The following is a 22,834-nucleotide window of genomic DNA, read 5'->3' as shown; positions in this document are numbered from 1 at the left end:
CTGGGAGTTAGGTTCGGTTCTCACTCTAAATATAGTATCAACCGAACTATATATTTTTCCAAGTTCGACTCATATTCAAAAAATCACATCAGCCGAACATGATACTGATTTTCCATGAAACACTTAAGTTCATACACATTTAGGGGTTGTTCTAGGCTTTTTATTACATATGTTTTCTATTGTGCAGCCTTTTCATAAGATGAACCAAACAAAAAAGGTGGAAATTACTAAAAGTGTTAAGAAAGTGAAGTCTAATGATGGAGAATACCAAGGTCCATATTAAACTTATTAAAATCAATTAGATCTTATCTTCAACTTCAAGAAAATGAAAACACAAACACAACTCAAAAAGAATGAGGTCATTCCGACATCGGACGAAAAAGTTATGGCCAAAACAAGATCGAAAAACTTGAGTGTGCAAAGAGAAGGTTCGGCTGATAACTCAACAACACGAGCTAGCGAACCTAGATCCTGCAAATCAATATTTTCGAAGTGTTTACAGAGAGAAGTTTGGCTTGAAAGTGATCTAATAGAGTCAGCCGAACCTGACAACCACCTGGGGTAAATTTCACTTCTCAGGTTCGGCCGAGAAGGTTTGCAAGGTATTAGCCGAACCTGACACTGTTCTGGAACGTATTCAATACACATTTTGGGGTTCGGCTAAAAATTGCCATTTACGGTTTAGCCGAACTGTTCAAAGACACTTTCAGGGTGAAATTTGAAGAACAGTTCGGCTCAAAACTCAACTCAATTATCAGCCGAACCCGCTACTGTAACCGTCAAAAACCCTAAGTTTTTAGCAATTTAACCCATTCAATCCATGAAAAACAACAAATAAAAGATTTGGTTTGTAGGTAATACCTTCTTATCCTCATTTCAGTATTTGGAGCTTCAAATGGTTGAATTTCCGATTCAATTTCTGGTTCAATTATAGTTTTTACACCTTCATCTTCAATTGGTTCTTCTTCTTTAATTCATGGATTGGAAGAGGATTTAGAACACCTGACGTTTGTTTATTTCTTTGTACGATCCATTATATAGTTCAATTTAACCGATGATCGAATTTTCACGAATCGATAATTAATTACAGTGATGAAAAATATTCTGAGAGAGAAGGAAGGTGGTTTGGATGGAGGAAGAAGAAGAGATGTTTATGATAGTTTATTTTTTGATTTTAGGTTCAAGGGTATATAGGTAATTGAACTACCCAATAAACACCCCTTATAAGGTCATCTATGATGGGAAAACTATTTTGTATGCCTTGAAAGTTTTTGGTATGCCTAAAATCATAGTTCTAGAGTTAACCTTAGACCTAAAAGGTGATTTATTTCTGAAATATTTTGGGCCCAAAGTTCTGACCCATAAAGAATTAGGCTCCTTTAACAGTCTCCAAGCTACTTTGGATATCATAGCCAAGTTAAATTTTCTAGCATCTCTGAAGTCTAGACCTCCCTTAAGAGTAGGTTTACAAAGGTTAGGCCAAGCTTTGGGGTAAAAACCCCTCCCTCAAGCCTCTTTCCCCCACCAAAAGTCTCTCTGCATGGCATTTATTTTATTAGTTATATTTTTAGGAAGCAAGAAGCATCCCATTAAGTAAGATGGAATACTAGAAAGAACTGCTTTATTGAGTACAAATCTACAGGGTTGAGCAAGCATCAGATTCTTCCAACCTTTGGATTTAGATTCCATTCTCTCTAAAATGAGAGTGAAAGTTTTTATTTTTGATTTTTCCATGAACAGAGGGGCTCCTAAATATGGGTCTTTAAGGTTGATATGTTTTATTTTTAGTAGTTTGGATATCATCCTTTGATGTTTAGGTTCTACTTTCTTGCTAAAGAAAACTCCCGATTTTTCAAAATTTATAACTTGTCCAGACACTTTACTAAAGGTTGCTATTTTGTTTAGTAGGTTTCTACATTCCACTAAGTCTGCTTTCACAAACAGAAGGCAATCATCAGTAAAAAAAAAAAAGAGAGAGAGAGAGAGAAATAGACTCACTTTTAGGAGTGATTTTAGATGGTTCACAGAACTTGTTGTCATAATGCCAGTTATTTTGTAGTCATTGCAGCTGTTATGGACTCCCTTTGAAACTGTGATTAAGGAAAGTGTAATACTTTCCAAGACCGTAGTGGTCAGTCTATGGAAAGTATTGTCCATGTAAGTCATTAATGTGAGACTGATAAGGTAAGTGATATTTTAGGAAAGTGTGGTCATATACTAGGAAAGGATTGTCCATGTAAGTCATGATTTTGAGACTTATAAGGAAAGTCTCAAATCCGTGTCTTAGGAAAGTTTTGAGTCTCAAGTTATCGGTCATGTATAAATATCTATAGAACTACTATGAATAAAATTAAGAAAGGAATTTACCAAAGTTTTAACATGGCATCACGAGCCGGTTGAAAACTGGAAAAAAAAAATCGTTGAGAATGGGTGGAGATGGAGAATCAAGCAAAGACAAGAATATAGATTATGATACGCAAAAGAAGAATCCAGTATATCACCTAGGATTTGCGAATGGAAGAGGTGGTAGAGGACAAGGAACGGGCAATCAGGTTCGAGCACATAATCTAAATATATCAGAGACAAAGCAGTCAAATGGTCCATATTCCTCAGACGGCTCAGATTTGATGGGAGTAACCGCAACACAACTCAGACAGGTGCTTGAGTTTTTGAATGCAAAGAAAAATACGTCCCAACTTCAAGGTAAGCAAACTAAACCAAATTGGATTATTGACACGGGAGCTACAAATCATGTCACGTGTAGAAGAGATGACATGATTGATGTGAAAGATATTGTGAAGTGTACTGTTGGACTCCCAGATGGAAAATATGCACAATCTGAGAAAATAGGGACTATTATTCTGCAGGGCGGTTTGAGACTTGATAATGTGCTTTATGTGCCTCAAATAACTTGTAACCTAATTTCAGTCACACAACTTATTGATGAATTAATGTGTATGGTACAATGTACTAACAGTTTATGTCTTATACAGGACCGGTTGACGAGGAAGGTGATTGGAATGGGTGAACGACAAGGTGGACTGTATATTTTCTGTGGTGTGCCTCGAGTTGAAGTTATGGCAGTCATTGGAGAATCATACGAGCTGTGGCATCGACGAATGGGACATCCATCAGAAAAAGTATTGCAAAGGTTGCCGGGTGTGAGTAGATTGAAGAAGCATAATGAAGTTTGTGATATTTGCCCAAGAGCGAAACAACATAGGAGTAGCTTTACTAGTAGTCTAAGTAAATCCAGTTGTATTTTTGAGTTGATTCATATAGATTTATGGGGTCCTTATAGGGCTACATCGTCTTGTGGAGCACAATATTTTTTAACAATAGTAGATGATTTTTCAAGAGGTGTGTGGATTCATTTACTTCCAAATAAAACGGCAGTTGAACGAACGTTTCTTGATTTCATTGCTCTTGTGAAACGACAATTTGATAAAGATATCAAAGTTGTTAGAAGTGATAATGGTACCGAGTTTAATTCATTACGTGGATATTTTAAGACTAATGGGATAGTTTTTGAAACATCGTGTGTAGGCACTCCGCAACAAAATGGAAGAGTGGAGAGAAAGCATCAACATATATTGAATGTGGCAAGGGCTTTGAGATTTCAAGCCAACTTGCCAATACGGTTTTGGGGAGAATGCGCATTGACAGCTGTGTATTTGATTAATCGTACTCCTACACCTATTCTGGAAAATAAAACGCCGTATGAAATATTGTTTGGAAAGCAACCTCCGTATAATCAGTTGAAAGTGTTTGGATGCCTGTGTTATGTGCATGATCAAAGTAATAAAGGTGATAAATTTGCAAGTAGAGGAAGGAGGTGTGTTTTTCTTGGATATCCGTTTGGTAAAAAGGCATGGCAAGTATATGACTTGGATGAAAGAAAATTTCTTGTGTCAAGAGACGTCCAGTTTTGTGAGAATAGTTTCCCATATAAGAATGAAACATCTGTGTTGCAGCAGCCAACAGTTTTGACTCGCAACGAGAGTGTTCAGCCTGGTCATGATTTTGAGACCGAGGTGACTGGTGTATCAGCTGAGACTGATCAGCTGAATCCAGCGTTTGACTGGAGTGATGATGAAGACGTAACAGCGACAACAGGAGAAAGTGTGGCAGTACAGGCGTAACTGCGACAGCAGGAGACGCTGTAGGCATACCGGGCGTAACTGTGACACAAGGAGGGTGTACAGTTCAAGATGTGACTGCAACGGAAGAAGAACGTGTAGCAGTTCAAGAGAGATCTGACATTATGATTCCGGGAAATGATGTTGCAGTAGAAGGTGATATGGGTAAAGGAAAGCGTACGAAAATTCCATCGAGTAGGCTTAAGGGATTTGTGACGCACACCACTCGAGAAAACAGTCCATCTCATCTTCATTCATCACAATCATCCTCCTCAGGTACACCGTATCCTTTGACATATTATGTTAGTTGTGATAAATTTTCTAGACCGTATAAGAAATTTCTTGCAGCTATAACTGCGAGTTCTGCACCTCGCAACTTTAAAGAAGCAATGAAACATCCAGGATGGAGGAAATCCATGGAGGAAGAAATACGAGCACTAGAAGAACAAGATACCTGGGTTTTGCAAGAATTACCGGAGGGCAAGAGAGCACTAGGAAGTAAATGGATATATACAGAAAAGTATGATGAAAATGGGAATTTGGTTCGTTTAAAAGCAAGATTGGTGATCTTTGGAAATCATCAGGTGGAAGGCTTAGATTACAAAGAGACCTTTGCACCTGTAGCAAAAATGACAACAGTGCGCACTTTTCTAGCTGTTGCAGCTGTTAAAAATTGGGAAGTACATCAGATGGATGTGCACAATGCATTTCTACATGGAGATTTGGAGGAAGAGGTGTATATGAAAATACCACCTGGATTTGCGAGAGGTAATCCTAATATGGTATGTAGAATGAAGAAATCATTGTATGGTTTGAAACAGGCTCCACGTTGTTGGTTCGCAAAACTATCAACAGCTTTGAAGAATTATGGTTTTCGGCAATCTTATTCAGACTATTCTCTCTTCACTATGATCAAAGGAAAGATGCAGCTTAATGTTTTGGTGTATGTGGATGATTTGATTGTTGCAGGAGATAATATAGTGGAGCTAAATAAATTTAAAACATATTTGGGACAGTGTTTCAAGATGAAAGATTTAGGAAAATTAAAATATTTTCTGGGCTTGGAGATAGCTCGCAGTAAGCAAGGCATTTATGTTTGTCAACGGAAATATGCATTGGACATTATTATGGAGACGGGGTTATTGGGAGCAAAACCAGCAGAGTTTCCAATGGAAACTAATCATCGTCTAGCTTTGGCAACAGGGCCGTTGCTGATTGATGCAGAAAGGTATCGACGACTGATTGGAAGATTGATTTATCTGGCTGTGACTAGACCAGATCTAGCTTATTATGTGCATATTTTGTCACAGTTTATGCAGCATCCAAGACAAGAACATTGGGAAGCTGCACTTCGGGTAGTTAGATATTTGAAAAAGAATCCTGGGCAAGGAATTTTGTTGCGCTCTGATAGTAGTCTAAGTTTAAAAGGCTGGTGTGATTCAGATTGGGCAAGCTGTCCTTTGACTAGACGATCGTTGACAGGATGGTTTGTGCTTCTTGGAGATTCACCAGTGTCTTGGAAGACCAAAAAGCAGTACACAGTTTCTCGGAGTTCAGCTGAAGCAGAATACAGATCTATGGCTGCAGCTACTTGTGAATTGAAGTGGTTGAAGCAATTACTAGGTGATTTGGGAGTTTGTCATACACAGGGAATGAGTCTTCTTTGTGATAGTCAGTCGGCATTGTATATTTCTCAGAATCCCGTTTTTCACGAAAGAACTAAACATATAGAAGTGGATTGTCATATCATTAGGGATGCGATAGTACAGAAAATTATTTCTCCCTCTTATACGCCTACGGGGTTGCAGTTGGCGGATATCTTCACAAAATCATTAGGACGAGTTCAGTTTCAAGGTCTTTTGTCCAAGATGGTCATTTGTGACCTGCATGCTCCGTCTTGAGGGGGGGTATTAAGGAAAGTGTAATACTTTCCAAGACCGTAGTGGTCAGTCTATGGAAAGTATTGTCCATGTAAGTCATTAATGTGAGACTGATAAGGTAAGTGATATTTTAGGAAAGTGTGGTCATATACTAGGAAAGGATTGTCCATGTAAGTCATGATTTTGAGACTTATAAGGAAAGTCTCAAATCCGTGTCTTAGGAAAGTTTTGAGTCTCAAGTTATCGGTCATGTATAAATATCTATAGAACTACCATGAATAAAATTAAGAAAGGAATTTACCAAAGTTTTAACAACAATCTTTATAGTTTATAATATACTATATGATTTTTAGTTTCTATATATCGACTAGCTAGATGATGTTATGCTGATGGCATTTGAAGGACTGCCGTATATGAGTTTTTATGCCGTCGATGCTTGCTGAAATGTTTAGTTTTGAATTAGTTGTATGGTGATATGGGTCAGACTCGCGCGTATATCTCTATTTTTGTCTAGTTGGTGATAAAATCTTAATGCCATCGACGATGGACTGAATAAGCTTTGTTTGGTTGTGTGTTAATATGACTTGGCTATTGTATAGCTAGTGTGTGGGTAATGCCTTTTTCGAATCTGATAGTAAACAGTAAAAATATCTCATAAAGATCAGTAGCATATTAAGGAGGAGTAAGCGGTGTGAATAGGTGTCGACGACGTGACCCTGACTCTAGATTTCTGTGGTCTGAAAGTCTCATATTAGATTGTGGTTTCAGCTTGTATAATAACTTGAATATTAAGTGTTGTATTGAATATTGTTATTAAACCGAAATTCGGAAATTGTAATGGAGTTGTCAGAAATTGAGCTGTGATTGATACACTAGAGAAATCAAGGTAAGGCGTTCGTATATTCTTCTGTAATTTTGATGCTGTGCCCATTATATATTGGCCTCTTGGTGCTGCATATTTGGTGTCTGTACCACTTAGTGTAGTCATTTGTGTATTGGTGCTTCAACTTATGCAACTTGAGTTCATTGGATAATTTCTTGTGCGTAAAACTTGTACCTTAAATGGTACACCGTTGACCAGTTCCCATCACTAGGCTGAACATTTGATTATACGTTATCCATTTAAGTTTTAAATGGGATCTACATTTAGAGCTGTACAGGATATACATAACTTAGGAGTCTGAATTTTAATTTACTTGATGTGCATAAATTCTATATTTAGGGTAACCTGGATTCAACTGAATTTGTCAATAGACATGTAAGGAAAATGAGAAATATAAGAAATCGCTCCTTTCGGATTGTCGTTTTGTTCACTAAATTTACTTGATATGAAACTGGTTGAGGCTGATCTGTAAGATGTTATTTCTTTCATTACATTGACTAAACTCCAATCTTGTTAAGAATGATATGGATGGTGATTTGACAAGTAGGGATAGTTGTTGCTATGCAATTCAGACTATCCATTGAAAGTAATAGTAATAGTTTCTACTGCTGAAGGTAGTTCATGCTATCTACACAAAGAAAAGAATGACGAAATACGATCATGCTTGATCCTTTCGAGCAACGGAGAGGGTACGTACGCAGCCGTTATGCGGTTCAGCAAATCTGCGAGGTTGTTCATGTCGCCTAGAAAGGGTTGGTTTCTGCTTGGCAGTTCATACCATCCATTTGGAGATGATTGCAACCTATGCAATATATACATATTGTTGGTAAGAGGTGGTTGCAGTACTGGCTGTTCATACTACCTAGTGAAGAGATGATAGTTGTCTCTCTGAGATAATTCATACCATCTGATAAGACAAGAGATGATTATTACTGGTCGAGGTAATTCATATCATCTGTCTAGGCTTGAGAGCTAAGCAATGATTATTATATAAGAGGATGGTTGTTGTATGTGATGGCAGTTCATACGATCGATCTAAAGATGATTACTAACTCTTTGAACAGTTCATATCATCTGAGAAAGATTGTCGGTTTAGCTTGAACAAGTACACCAGGCCCACTGGCCCCTCACCTACAGGTGGCTACTCGGAAGACTGTTAGCTGTAACGGTGTCTGGTATCCAACTACTCTGGCAAGAGACCTTGTGTCTTCACAGTTAAAACGATGAAAATACTTTGTTGGATCCGATGACCCTTGAAGTATAAAAGCTATGTGTGCTTGCTTATAAAGCAGTTTGAAGTAAATTGACGAACATTTACATGGTAAAATTGAATGGGTTCAGAAAATTTGAAATTCCGGTTTTTTCGAGAGAGTCGAAGCTTGCCAATCGGGTTGTAACCCGTCTCGTTGGAAGCAAAAAATTTCTGATCCGTCACCATAGATTTATGTTTTGTTTAGGAATCAATGGTGAGATTTTCATTTTCAGCCTTGGGTTGATATCTGTGCCAGAAAAGATACAGAAGAGTTTTTGCAAGGAAATCCAACTCATCAACTTGTTATTGAGGTTCAGCCGCAAATTGTTGCTGTTAACGGTGAACAACAGCAGCAACAACTCGTTGATTATCTTGAGGTATAAATTCAACTACCTAAATTGTACCATTTTGATTTCAGTCAAAAGTTGTATGTTAGTTATCTTCTGGTACCTGTTCTTGGTCTAGGTTCTTGAGTCCTCTATCTATGGTTTGGTTGGTGGTTAATGGTGTTACTGGTTTATGTTTGGGATCTCTACTTGTTCAGATCTGATGATCTTGTTTGATAACGATGGAAAGAATAGCAACAAAGGTTAGGAGAGATATCTTTTCCTTGGTTCTGGTGTTTTCTCGTTCAGTGCTGTGTGTATCTTGTTCTAGTTTTTTCTCTTGCCGCTTCATTGTTATTACCCGTATAGGGTGCAATTTCAATGTTCAAACTACCATCCCAGATAACTAAGATGAACTATGATCAATTCTTGATTGTTCAAAGAATGAGGGCATCATTCCTGGTGCATGCATGCCTAAGGTTCCTTGTTCAAATGGAGGGAGGGGCCATTCAGTTGGACTGCAAATTGAATGTCTCGGTGTTTAGCATAAGATTATCCACCTTTAAAATGAAAGAAGACGGATTGCAAATTCTAGATTTTCATGTAGAGCAGGGTTCTCTACTAGGATGCCAAGGAGTATTTTTGGAAGGCAGCCAAGGCACTGTACAACATTACACGAAAAGCGTTGGTGTGATATGATACTGAGACAAAAATGCAAGAGTATGGCAAAATCTTATGCATTTCGTTTTCTTAATTAGGTAAGTTCTTTTCCTTCCCCCGCACAATCACTTAATGTTCTTTCAGTTATAATACTTTGTTTTTTCAATTCTTTGGATTACCAAGTTTTTAGCTATTCGAACATTTTAGAGCTGTGTTCTACGTTTTACAAAAGAAAAAAAGGTTTCTAGATAAATTTTGTCTTTAGCTTTGTATCTGTTATTTTACGATGTATGAATTTTTAGGGCCAATCTGTTCCTGTTATATGAAGTTTGCTGTTTCCAATTGAAGTAGTGGAATTGTTACGATTTTTGCTATGTTGTGAATGTACTTCGGTTTGTTAGACGTTGACTGTGGCTACAATATGGTGTTTTCATTGAGCTGACTCAATTTCTTATGTGAGATTTGGATTATTGAGTAAATTGGAATCACATTTGATTTGACTGGTAACACTTCATTTTCATTTATATTATTGACCTTGATCTTCCAGTAAATTACCACAATGCCTCAGATTGATGAAATGTTCTTTCAAGATTCTACCCATGAAAGGAAAACAACTTCATTTCTTTCTTCTCAGCTTGGCCAGTAGCATTAAACACACAGCTAGAGTTTGGTAAAATCTCAATATCTCTCTTTTGGTTTACATCTTTATTATCAGGATTTTCCCCAAATCTTTATTTTGCAAGAATTTAGGGCTTATTGTTTCTGTCAGCTGAATTTGTTTTGTTGTTTCAAGTGAAGTTGTGAAATTGTGACAATTTTGTTTGATATGTTATTTGTTTTGGATCAATTTTGTTTTAGCTCATCCTGTTGGTATTCTATGACGTATCTGTTTGTTGTGATCAAAAGACTCTCGATCTGTAGGTAGATTTTTGGCAAACATAGACCAGACCATTAATGAATACCTTAAATAATGAACTAAATTTGAAGTCATAGTAATAACATATTTTCTCTGCAGTGAAAAGGAAACCACAGACCAAAGTTATTTTTGGCATGCACAAAAATTGAATTTATTCACCTTATTTGATTTACACTCTACATATATCTTGATTCATGGTTGTTTAACTGATCATTATTTGGTTAATTCATCTGATTCAGCTTGTTCAACCATCAAAGTAGCTTAGATAGACTCTGCCGAAATTGGACAAGCTTTGCATAGTTTTGGTTCTCTATGAATGCACGAGCTCAACTTGAACCTATGATCTATGCTCGAATAGTTAGAGTTTTCTTGTTGCTGATGTTATTCTCTCTCAAACACACAATGCTCGAATAGTTAAGAGTTTTCTGGACGGTGGCAATGATGCTCAGAGTGATAGTGGATATCAGGTTGAGGATGAAAACGAGGGCCTGACAATCTGATGCACTTCATTTCTTTGGTATGTCTTGCTGCCGGAATGTCTTACTTTTACCTACTTTTCTCATCATGGTAGCATCTCTGAGCTAACGGGTATTACATAATCAAACAGGTACCATTATTAGCAGAAGATTCAGAGCCTACGTCAAGGAATAAGGAGAATGCTTAGCTGCTCTCGCCACCTTGGAACGGGCAGCTAATTTGAAGTGCAAGGTGTTTTCTCTGGCTGGCACAAATCCATGAGTTAGAAAAGCTAATGCAGACTATCCGGACAAAATCATTAGGCCTATGAGTACTTTTAATTCTATATTGTAAGGGCAGTTATCTCTAATAGAAAAGATTGAAGAGTATAAATAAAAAATAACAAAATAAATTCAAGTAGGAAAAATAAAAATAAAATAAAAAGTCTCAATGGACAGTAAATGTTATCAGTAATTTGATCTATGGATCAGAAAACTACTTACTATCCCAGGTCCACAAATTGGTCCCTGAACAGGAGCCGGATTTACCCGAACAGGAATCAATCAAAGAACCCAGCAGTGTGGCGAAGCTCAAAGTGCTGGAGCTGAAATCGAGTGAACCTGCATTCTCCAGAAAAAATTGATATGTCCTAAATCTATTTCTTTTTTCAACACCACATAGCGGGATCCATATTCCTCTATCTGTACCACCTTACAGATTCCCCTCACAAAACCAGAGAAAGCATACTTATCCTCTCTTGTTTTCTGTCTTCATCTGAGCTTACGAACGAGTTCGTGGGTTGTCACATTAGCCTGCTGCAACAGAGCAGCCTTAATTTGATCCTTGGTTATAATTATCTGGTTAGCACTTGGTGTTGAGGTGATTTCTGCTGGTGACAGTGAACGTCTTGAAGGCTTGGGAGATTCGGTAATACTTTCTGATGCAGCTGCAGACCCATCTTTTGGAGTTTTCGATTCGTTTTCCGAAGGCTGACCAGTACCACCAACAGCACCATCACCAGGTGATTTTTCCTTTGTTTCATTAGCTGCTACTGATATGGATGTGGTTAGAGGAATTAATGCTGCAATTTCTGCAGAAGGCTCTGTCTGTGAGTTGCTGTTATCAATAGGCTCTTCGATCAGAATCGCATCCTTTTGCACTGGAGCCTTGACAACTGACAATTCCGTGCCGCGACTAAAAGGCAGCAAACGACTGCCGCATCTCTTAAGGAAACTTTGTGTTTCCATGAGCAGAGGAGAAATCTTAGTTTCCAAGGTGAAAAGTCTCCCTTTTCCCATATTCAACCCATGATTTGCAAAGACCAACTGCTGCTCAGATTCGACAACTTGTTCGAGGTGCTTTCCTTCTTCACCTGGAAACTTATCTTGTTCTGCTGCACTAGAAACTGCGGCTTCATCTTCAGCTTCCACTAGTACCCATGTAGGTTCACTTTCTTGCATTGGCGCTGCAACTGGGTCTGGATAGATATCTTCTGTAAGGGTCACAACTTCAGGAAGCACCCCTACTATTAGAAGATAGCAGACGTATTCAAAAGAAGTTGAGTGAACAGAAGAGATAGTCAAAGCACCCCTACTATTAGAAGATAGCAGACGTATTCAAAAGAAGTTGAGTGAACAGAAGAGATAGTCAAGAAGACCGAGTCTCCATAAGCTATTTTGTAGCTAGTTGTTATACTTAGGTAAGCTTAATTTACCTAGTCAAGATAAGATAGTTAAGATGTTATCTTCTAGTGTTTACTGATTCTATCATCTCTATAAATAGGATCAACATGTAAATGTAAAATCATCCCACTAAGTCTGGAGATCAATCCAATTCACCCTACGGGGTTTCTCAGTGGATGTAGGTCAGTGACCGAACCACTTTAATTTTCCTGTCTTCCCTACTTGTGTTTTATTGATTTTGTATGATCTATGATCTCTCGATACCCATAATTCAGATTTGCACTTCAAAACCCTAGCTAGCCACTGAATCAATTCCACGGTGTGTTGGCCGACAGATAGTAAGGCGAGATCTCCTACCAGTAAGGAAAATTAACATGCATACAAAATTGGAATCAAGTAGTGGTGCTGATGGCTAGTTTTAAGCAAACATGAAGCAAAAGATGATCATGGGATACGAAGCATGTATTAGTTTTGTTAACATTCAAACTTCCAGCACATGTTCAGTCAGAGGATCATGAAATCATATTAAAAAGAAAACGATAAGAAGGTAGCGAATGGATCGAGGACAAACCTGTTTCCGCTGCAGGAGATTTTCCAATGTCGCTTGGAGAGAATGCGCGAAACCCTATGCGAAGCCCGAACACCAAAAGGAGAAAACCTTAATAATAATACATTGATCTAGCACAAAATATTTATAGCTGCACACCATTATTTTCCTCTCTGGATTCGGAAGTCTACATGTCCCCCACTTTTGTCCTCTAAATCCATCGTCCCGGATTGGTGAACCCGAGCCGGCGGTGGGTCCCACTTTTTGTCCTCTGTCTAAACCATTCTTAACATTCAACTCAATAAGAAAAAGTAGAGCAGCAGAAAACGTATAACAAAGTGCAGAGAGAAACCCTAGTTGGTCTGTTTAGGGTTTTCTATTACCAGAAACTAAACAGACCAGACTAGCATTCTGCAGTTTTGATGCTGGAGCTTCTTCGGAGATTTTCATATAGAATCACCCCTCTGTAGGTTGAGCGTGGGAAAACTTATTTGTCAGCATTCAAGCTTAACACTGTATTTAGACATTGCCTAACCAGAATGCCAGGCTTACCTTTGTCCGTTCGTGAAGCAACGAACGACAGCCATTCTGGGACTGCAGATCAGATGTGTCGGCAAGATTCCAGAGTCAACTTATGTCCACAGGAGGTAGCTGCAGCTGAAGAAAGTCTCTCAATTTATTGCAAGCCTGTTGAACTCTATAATATTCTTCAACGGCGTACCTTACAGAATCCATCCTTTCTTCAAAGATGCCTGCATTACAAAATACATGCTAAGCGGAAAAGGAGGGTACGCATGACCCTTTCTGTTTCTGAAGAAAATGTGAAAGCCGCAAACCATATTGCCCATATATGCAATCTTGGCAAGACCAGTTTTTGATAACGGGCATTCTGCAGTTTATCGCCTCAGCCGGGCATGTGTCCTAACTGCTTTTAGTGAATCCGAGAAAAAGGACCAGGCTGAAGCAAATTTTATTCTCCCTGAAATTAATAAGCTGCTGTCAGATGAAATTAAAGCCGGCAAACTCACCATCTTATTGGTCACTTCTTTAGGCGAAAAAAATCTATCTGAAGATCAGTTGGATATGAAATTGTTTCCATCAAATTTGGGAGGCCATTGCCTGTGGGGTAACATACCAATGGAGTCGCTCTATCTATCATGGGAGAAATCGGGGCATCCATCAACGATTGCTTTACACTCTTCCTTTTGGAGGTGAGTTGCTATTGTATATCGTTCCAGGACCCTCATAGTTCTGTTTCCAAGCATCTGCCCGTAAACATCTCTGCGCAAGAGTTTGGGGGAAAAGAAACATCTCCTTATAACTCATCATACAATTATAATTATGTGTCCAGTTCATCATCATTGCCTCACATTATCAGATTGAGAACTGGAAATGTCATTTTCAACTATAACTACTGTAACAACTCATTGCAAAAGACCGAAGTTACTGAAGACTTTTCTTTCCCCTTCTGCTTGTTGCAGTGTGCAAGCTTCAAGGGACTTGGACATCATTTGTCTGCGTGCCATGACCTGTTCAACTTTGAGTTCTGGGTTACGGAAGAGTACCAGGCGGTGAATGTTTCAGTGAAAATTGATATCTGGAGAACTGAGATTGTTGCCGATGGAGTTGACCCAAGGTCGCAAGCATTTTTCTTCAGCTCAAAATTTCCAAGACGTAGAAGATCGAATGAAAAGAATGTTCATCCGCTTTTCTGGAAGTCAGACTCCCCACAAGTGAATGGTTTAGGCTTTTGTAAGCCTCCTGTGGACGAGGCTGCGCGTATGCCTGTTACGTATGCAATGAACTCTGAGCCAATTAATCACTCTCATCGGGTGTTAGATAAAGATGCCCGCTCAAGTAATTGGCAGATTGTAAGTCATGATGCTGCAAGTAATCATTGTGGGACTCCTTTTGTGTCTGAGTTCATGGAAAGGGTTGCATCAAGCCCTAACATGACAGTCTTTTCAACTGCTATTGCTCAGTCTCCTGGAGGCCCCGAAAGCCTTCAACCAGCTGCAGGAAACACTCTTGCACCGCCTCCCATGCTACAATTTGCGAGAAAAAGGAAATTATCAGTTGAACGTTCTGACCCAAGAAACACTGCACTCTTGCAGAAGCGACAGTTTTTCCACTCCCATCGAGCTCAGCCAATGTCAATGGAGCAAGTGTTGTCTGATCGGGATAGTGAGGATGAATCTGATGACGGCATTGCAGACTTTGAAGATCGAAGGATGATCGATGAATTCGTTGATGTGACGAAAGATGAAAAACAGATTATGCATCTCTGGAACTCATTTGTGAGGAAACAAAGGGTGTGGGCTGATGGTCACGTTCCTTGGGCATGTGAAGCGTTCTCGAAATTGCATGGCCCAGATCTTGTTCGTGCCCAGCACTAATCTGGTATTGGAGGTTGTTTATGATCAAACTATGGAACCAGAGTCTTCTTGATGCTCATACAATGGACAAGTGTAACTCTATTCTTGCAGGATACCAAAGTGAGTTCGCAGATCCCTTAGCCTATGTTGTGAATTGAAAACCCTAAAATGTCCTCCCATTTTAGTCTAACATCCTATTTTTTCAGGGGTATAATTGGTAACCAATATTTAATATAACATATCGAAAAATCAGTGCCTTGGAATTTCACAAATTTTATGTCATCGGAAAGGATTTTAAAAAATTTATGCAACGAGTATAAACAACAATATAAAATTCAATGTTTCTACGAAAAATTCGATGGTGACTTTTAAAATTTAATGCATAACCATTATGCAAAGCATCACAAATGATTACACGGGGAAATTGATGCAAACCACCACAAAGGATACATAGTACGTGGGGTAAATTGATGCAAACTACCACAAAAGATGCATAAAAAATGGGAGAAATTTATGTAAACTACCATAAATTAGATGCATATCAATTTTAGCCTTATAACACCATTACGCATAACGGTGTTTCGTTTTTCTTCGGTCGGCCCTCCCCACCGTAGAAGCGGTGATCTAGTATTTATAGTTTAATATTTAGTAACGTATTAATTTGATGTAGGTTCATTTTTGTTATATATATATATATATATATATTTATCCATATAACTAATCCAAATTCGATTTTTCACGTCAATTTAAAAATGTATGATATTTTAAGAACGCGCGATTGGGGATATAAAAAACAATTGGGGATATGGAAAAAAAAACAAAAACAGGATCCAAATATCAAATCAGGGTCACCCCTTATCTAAGTATTTTATGTAATTCATAATCTACCCCTCACTAATCAGGATTAGTGATTAATAATAATTAGTAAAATCTTAAGATTTTTGATAAATGATTAGTGTGTGTTGAAAATGGAGGGAAAGAAAATTTGAGAGGGAAATTATTTTGGTGAAAATGGAGGATGATCGTGAAGAGAGAATTGTTGCTGCTGAATCTTTAGCTCAACTACAACAAGGAGCATATCTTGAATCTTCAGCCAATGACAACAACTCACAATTGCAAGTTTTTGTGGAACCAACACCTTTGGAACATGAATTTTATGAGCATGAAGTGTTTCCTGAAGAACCAACCAAGAGAGTAAACTAGCTCAACATATAAGCACTCCCAATACTCAGGTAAAGTTGCGAATAGGTTGAAAATTTGATTTTTTTTCTTTGAATCCACCATTGTTGCTGCTGTAAAAGCTCGGTACCTGCATGGTCAAAGTATGAATACCATGCCGGAACCATAAATACCGGCATAGTATTCATACTACGACCATGTCGGAACCTTGATATCCCTCATTTTGAAACTAAAACAGGCATAGAACGCAACCAAATTACTATGCCGGTACAAAAGTCACTTTTTACCTACCACAGAATATTCTACGGAATATGCTACCGGCATGGTTGAATTGTAAGGTTACCATGCCGGTACTGCATAAAAAACATACAGGAAGCAGTGTCTTCCGAAGCTAAATACCGGCATGTAAAATTATCTATAGTTCCACGTCAGAACTGTGTATCGGCGTGGAACCGTAGATAACGAGCATGCCGGAACACCTGTCGGCGCAGTTCATTTTAACGTTACCATGCCGGTACCTACAAAAACACATACAGGAATGAGTGTTTTCCAAAAGCCAAATACCGGCATGGTACATTAAGTATGTGCCACGCCGGAACCTCCTATCGGCGTGGTCACTTAGATTACGAGCATGCCGGAACCAGTATTTCAGGCGTTGCTTTCAAATATATTGAGAATGCCGGATGCGTCTCAAAATTGGTCTTCAGTTCCGATACAGTTCGACTATGCCGGGACTGTGATCGAGCATGCCGAAACTGCATACCGGTATGGTATTAAATTTTTCTTTTTTGGAACTAATGTATTTTATTTTCGTTCGATCCTTAGGTTGTGACATATATTGATCCAACAAATGCAAAACCGCTCGGTCGGGATACTTCGGAATACTATAAAATGCCTCTGGTATATTACCAAAGATTTCTTTTCACCTAGTATCTTGAATATTACCAATGGATTGCTTGTAATGAACCTTATAATCTCCCATTGTTGTCCTTATGTAGGGAATAAAAGATCCAAAGGAAACAATTGCTTGGTCTAAAGAGACTTCTCTTAATAACATGTGTGTGTTGGTGAGGAATACCCAAGGTTCAAAAAGCCGGTTTGAGATGGTTTGCGAGAGAAGTGGGCAATACAAGGAGAATAATAGCCACAAGAGAAAAGATTATGTATATCCAAAGAAGACTAATAGGGTATACAAGACTCATACGAGGAAGGATAATTGCCCTTTTAAGCTTGTATTCCGTTTAAATGACAAGAAAAATGAGTGGGATTGTGAGGTTTCATTCGGTCGTCATAACCAGCGGGATCCGAAAGATTTTGTTGGTCACTCCCTAATGGCAAAGCTAAAACCTCATGAAATGGAGGATGCAAAGAGATTGACCAAAGAATTTATCAAACCGAGACAAATTCTCAGAGGCTTCAAGGAAAAGGATAAGACGAACGTGTATTCTCTAAGTACAATTTACAGCGCACAAGCAAGTATTAGAATGGTGGAATGGGAAGGGAGGAGCGTTATGCAAGAATTTGAGAAGATAGTTTGGGATTACAACTACACGCATATCATTAAAAAAGGGTCGGACAACAAGCCCCTTCAAATATTCATTTCGCATCCTTTGCTTTCACAATTGGCTCATACATGTTGTGGTGTTCTTATGATGGATTGCACTTACAAGACAAACAAATACAATATGCGGTTGTTGAACATCGTGGGGCACACATAGGACAAGGTAACATTCACATTGGCTTGGTGTTTAATAGAAAACGAGAGGGACTATAATTATCATTGGGCATTACGTCGATTGAAAAGATTCTTATGGGAAAATCAACTTCCGAGGGTCATCATAACCGATCAAGATTATGCATTAATGAATGCAATATCCGACGTCTTCCCGGATGCACAAACTTTCCTATGTACATACCATATATGTAATAATGTGATAAAAACTTGTCATGCCTTGTTTGAACCCAAAAAGGCGGATATTAAGAAGAGAATGATTGTTCAACTAGAGGAAGATGTTCGCAAGAAAAAACTATCACCTGAAGAAGAAGAAGATGTGAGAGGCAAGATCAAAGAGCGAGTGGACAAAGAACACGAGGAAAATCATAAAAAGTGGTTGGAATTTCTAAGAGATTGGGAGAAAGTTTATTGGTCTCTTACTAGTCGCTTATTCAAGCGTATGTATAATGAATTCTTGTAATTTGTTTATCCATATGATGTAAGAGTTTTATCGCTAAAATTGGCAAAGGGGGAGATTGTTGGAGCATAGCTCGGTTGAACCCACCAAGCATTGGTATGTCAAGTTTGGTTGTCATATTTTAGTGAACCAAAACTCATTTAAAGAGTCCCTTGGTTATTTACTAGAGTCAACTTTGTATGTGTTAGCTAGAAAGTTATTAGAATATGAGACATACAAGTATTACTCGAAGACTTGAAGAATGTGAAGAAGTAAAGAGATACATCGACGGCATCATCCTTCCTCTTGAGGTTAGTAATATTTTGACTTGAACTATTTCATTCCTAACGTATCTTTCAAGTCGTGCTATATTGAAAACATAAATGCGAAGCTGTGAATGATTATACTCTAGTTAGACGTAGTCTTTAAGGAATTATAATACGAAGTATAACGCGTATCTTTTGAACTTCGTATATAAGACATCGATATAATCGTATGAATGCTATTGTGATTATGTATGGGTATGGGTGAATATTTCGTCATAGGAAACAATGTTTTACATTCGTTTAAAAGAAGTACATTCATACACTTGTTTTGTGAATCGAAAGGGAACTCGCTAGGCTTATTGGTATTGTTATTCATTGCAAATATTTGGATTAACAATATGTGTCTTTAGTATAACCGCTTATAACTTGTTTATGTATCTTGGTAAAACTATTCACAATGCCTGACTTGTGTATATGTATGACTTTTATTAGTGAAACAAATCTTAAGTAATCACCTGAGATGGTATGATCGATATTTATAATTGGTGTGACCATTCCTAGTCATTGGGTAATCGATCCTAGAACTTTGTGGGACTAATCACAAGATCACAAGTAAGTACCATAAATAAGTGGTAACCGATCCTGGTACTTCGTTTGCCATTTTATGGAAACTAGTGTGACCGATCCTAGTAACCACTTGGAGGTAGAACCGAACTTGTGTTTGGTAGAACTGTTAAACCCCTTAATGGTGATTGAATGTTTTTGATCAATCACATAGTTCTTGGAAATAAGATGAACCAATTCTAAACTCGTTTGGAAGTGTGGAAAATCGGTTCCAAGATTGTAAATATGCAAAAGGATTTTCAAAGTAAAGATGTCAACATACTTTGAATATGTCAAGTAATTCTTATCTATTATGTTCAAAGATATTCCTTAATAACTAAAGGAGAATCCCGGATCGAAATAAATTGAGAATCTTATAATTAAGGTTTTTAGTTTTATATGCTTTTAATTTACAGTAATTAAATGCATATCTTTAGAAAATAAAAATTGGTAATGTGCACTTACTAATTGGAGATTTTCTACTGAGATTTCGGTCAATATTTGGACAGAGCATTTCCAGGAATTATGAAAACCGATTTTGGCGTTTATTGCATATCTTTGAGAATATTCGATTTTGGAAATTCCTTGGTGTCGAAACTTCCTTGGTCTATAAATATTGAAGTTTGCATTTCGAGCAAACTAATCCTCAGAGCGAGCAAAACTACCTAGTTGTGTTGTTACTGGTGGAGTCGTCTATTCGGAGAGGAAAGTACCCTAATTAGGCGAAATCTCTTAGGACCGCTCGTTTTAAAGACTTCTTTGGGATTGGGAAGCTCTACGAGTACCGTTGGTGGGAAACTAGATAATTGTTGTTAGAGCACTGCTCGGTCGAACTCGCATGCGTTGCTATCTCAAGCATGTTTGTCAATGTTAGTGATCAAAACCATAAGTGTTGATTTCTAGTCTACTATAGTAAAGTCTCGGACTAGGATAGAAAGTGTAGTTGAGCTCAAGAACTCCATGGAAATCGTCATACAAAGACGAAGAACTACTCAAGGAACTTATGGAACTTCATCGACTAAAAGGTATGTGGAGACTTGAACTTATCTGTCACTCAAAAGTCTATCTACTCTATCTCCTATCTTGAGACAAAAGTCGTTTTGCTATATAGACTATGATTATACACATTTGCTATTTCGAGTTGAGTTTATCTCGCTTATTTATTTCTCGAAATATGTGCTGATAAGCTTTCTCTTTGGCCAAGTTCATCTTTACTAGTGACGAAAGTCATGTTAAGTTTCAATCACTTGAAAATGGCTTTGACGAAAAATGGTTTGTGAATAACAACTATATAACGTCCTCTAAGAATGTTTCAATGCTTGAAATGAGAGTTTAGATTATATAACCATGGAAGGATATAACCATTGTGTGGTAACACATATGTGTATAAGTCATTATTCCTTGAACCAAAGTATGCATACTTTGGTGCTCAGGAAAACCGGAATTAGAATCCGCGTACTGTCGGAAGTTCTCATCCCGAGAAATTCTGCTGGAGTTTGTAAACCAAATACAAACTTATTCTGGGTACTTAAGTCCGCGTACATGAGTTGGTTATTTTATAAAAATAATTATTTGTGAACTTAAACTTATATAATCTAAGGAATGCATAATTGCAAACCATGGCTATAAAGTTCATGAATTGATTCGAGTGAATCAAATCGTTTTTGTTTCAATTATGTCTTTTATAAAGATCTAAGAAATTGAACAACTCTCTAACTAGTTCATTTGAGTCATTTGAACTAGTTATGGTAAAGAAGAATATGGTTGATATGAAAGTGCTCATATGGCTAACCATGTGGTTAACTATAGTTGAAACAACTAAATGTACATGTTTGGGTACGGTTACACAAACCTAAAAATGTGTATTTCATTTGTGTGTAACAGCTAAGTTTTGATCTAACGGTTGAAAGATATTAGCTTGAATCTAATCAGGTTTTCATCTAATGGTGAATATTGAATGCTTTGTCACTAAGCTAACATTGATTGCAAACCATGAATTGAAAGATTATATAAGTGAGAACTCTAGAAACTGGGAAACCTAATCCCCACACCTCTTGTGTGATACTAGTTGTATAAGCTATAGTCGATTCTCCTTTAACCTTAGGTTTCTATTGGGACCCTGTAGGTTAACGATTTGAAGACTTCATTGGGATTGTGAAGCCAGACCGATACTACTTTCTCGTAGTTATGTGATATGATCTTGCCGTTTCTATCGTACTAAGTACAATCGTAAATATTGGCTTGAGATTGATTTCTCAGAAAGGCAAGATATAAAAGAAGTCACAAACATCTTCGTCTCGTCGTTTCGGATTCTGCGATATCTTCTTTCGCTGCGTCGATTAAGATTGTTGTGAGGTGATTGATAATTCTAGGTTGTTCTTCGGGAATATAAGTCCGGGTTATCAATTGGTTCCTGTTCACCTTGATTTATCAAAAGACGGAACAAAACTCGTAGGTGTTTCTGTGGGAGACAGATTTATCTAATACCGTAGACTTTTCTGTGTGATACAGATTTGTTTATTAAAGTCTTCGACTTTGGGTCGTAGCAACTCTTAGTTGTGGGTGAGATCAGCTAAGGAAATCAAGTGCGTAGTATCCTGCTGGGATCAGAGACGTAAGGAGCGCAACTGTACATTGGATCAGTGTGAGATTGATTGGGGTTCAACTACAGTCCAGACCGAAGTTAGTTGGTAGTAGGCTAGTGTCTGTAGCGGCTTATACATTATGTGTTCAATCTGGACTAGTCCCGGGGTTTTTCTGCATTTGCGGTTTCCTCGTTAACAAAACTTCTGGTGTCTGTGTCATTTCTTTTCTGCATTATATTTTGTTATATAATTGAAATATCACAGGCTGCGTGTTGAATCGATCAATTAGGAAATCCAAACCTTCGTTTTTGATGAAATTGATTGATCCTTGAACATTGGTCTTTGGTACCGATCAAATTATTTCTCTTGTATTCGCAGATTTCTATTTGCTTGAGTAAGTATTGAATTGAGAAAGAGATATATAACTCTTTGATATACTTTATTAATATTGAGTCTAGTTGATTCTCTTAAAAGTATATTGGAGTTAGTCCATACAGATTGCTAATCGAAATATTGGTTGTGGTTGTTGTACCCCCGCTTTTTCAATTGGTATCAGAGCAGGAAAACATGTTTAGAGACCTGATAAGTCTGTGTTTCTAGTGATCGGACTATATGGACAGTAAAGTCTTTAGAAACGCTTCACCAGGATTAAAAACCAATCGTAGAAGAAGTTCTAATAAACTGGTTATTCTCCAGAAAAAGTTGGATGAACAAATCCGGATCAACTCTGATCTTGTTGTAGAAATTGCAATACTTAAGGATTTGAAATCTATCAAAATTCCTTTGATGGATATGAGTAACTCTAATTGTTCTTCTATGAAGAACATTCATAAGTCAGATGATAAACAACGTCCAGACGTTGTGAAAACTTATATGACTCAGAACTACTCAGATGAACTTAAAGATGTTGGCCC

At 37.8% G+C, this 22,834-nt stretch overlaps 1 pseudogene; it reads left to right on the top strand.

Moving 5' to 3' along the window:
• The first annotated feature begins 13,280 nt into the window (after nt 1-13,280).
• Nucleotides 13,281-15,274, top strand: LOC113273366 (annotated as a pseudogene).
• The last annotated feature ends 7,560 nt before the right edge of the window (nt 15,275-22,834 follow it).

This window comes from Papaver somniferum, chromosome 4, assembly GCF_003573695.1.
Source record: "Papaver somniferum cultivar HN1 chromosome 4, ASM357369v1, whole genome shotgun sequence".
In the NCBI taxonomy this organism is placed as follows: domain Eukaryota; kingdom Viridiplantae; phylum Streptophyta; class Magnoliopsida; order Ranunculales; family Papaveraceae; genus Papaver; species Papaver somniferum.
This window is presented reverse-complemented; position numbering and strand designations above follow the sequence as displayed.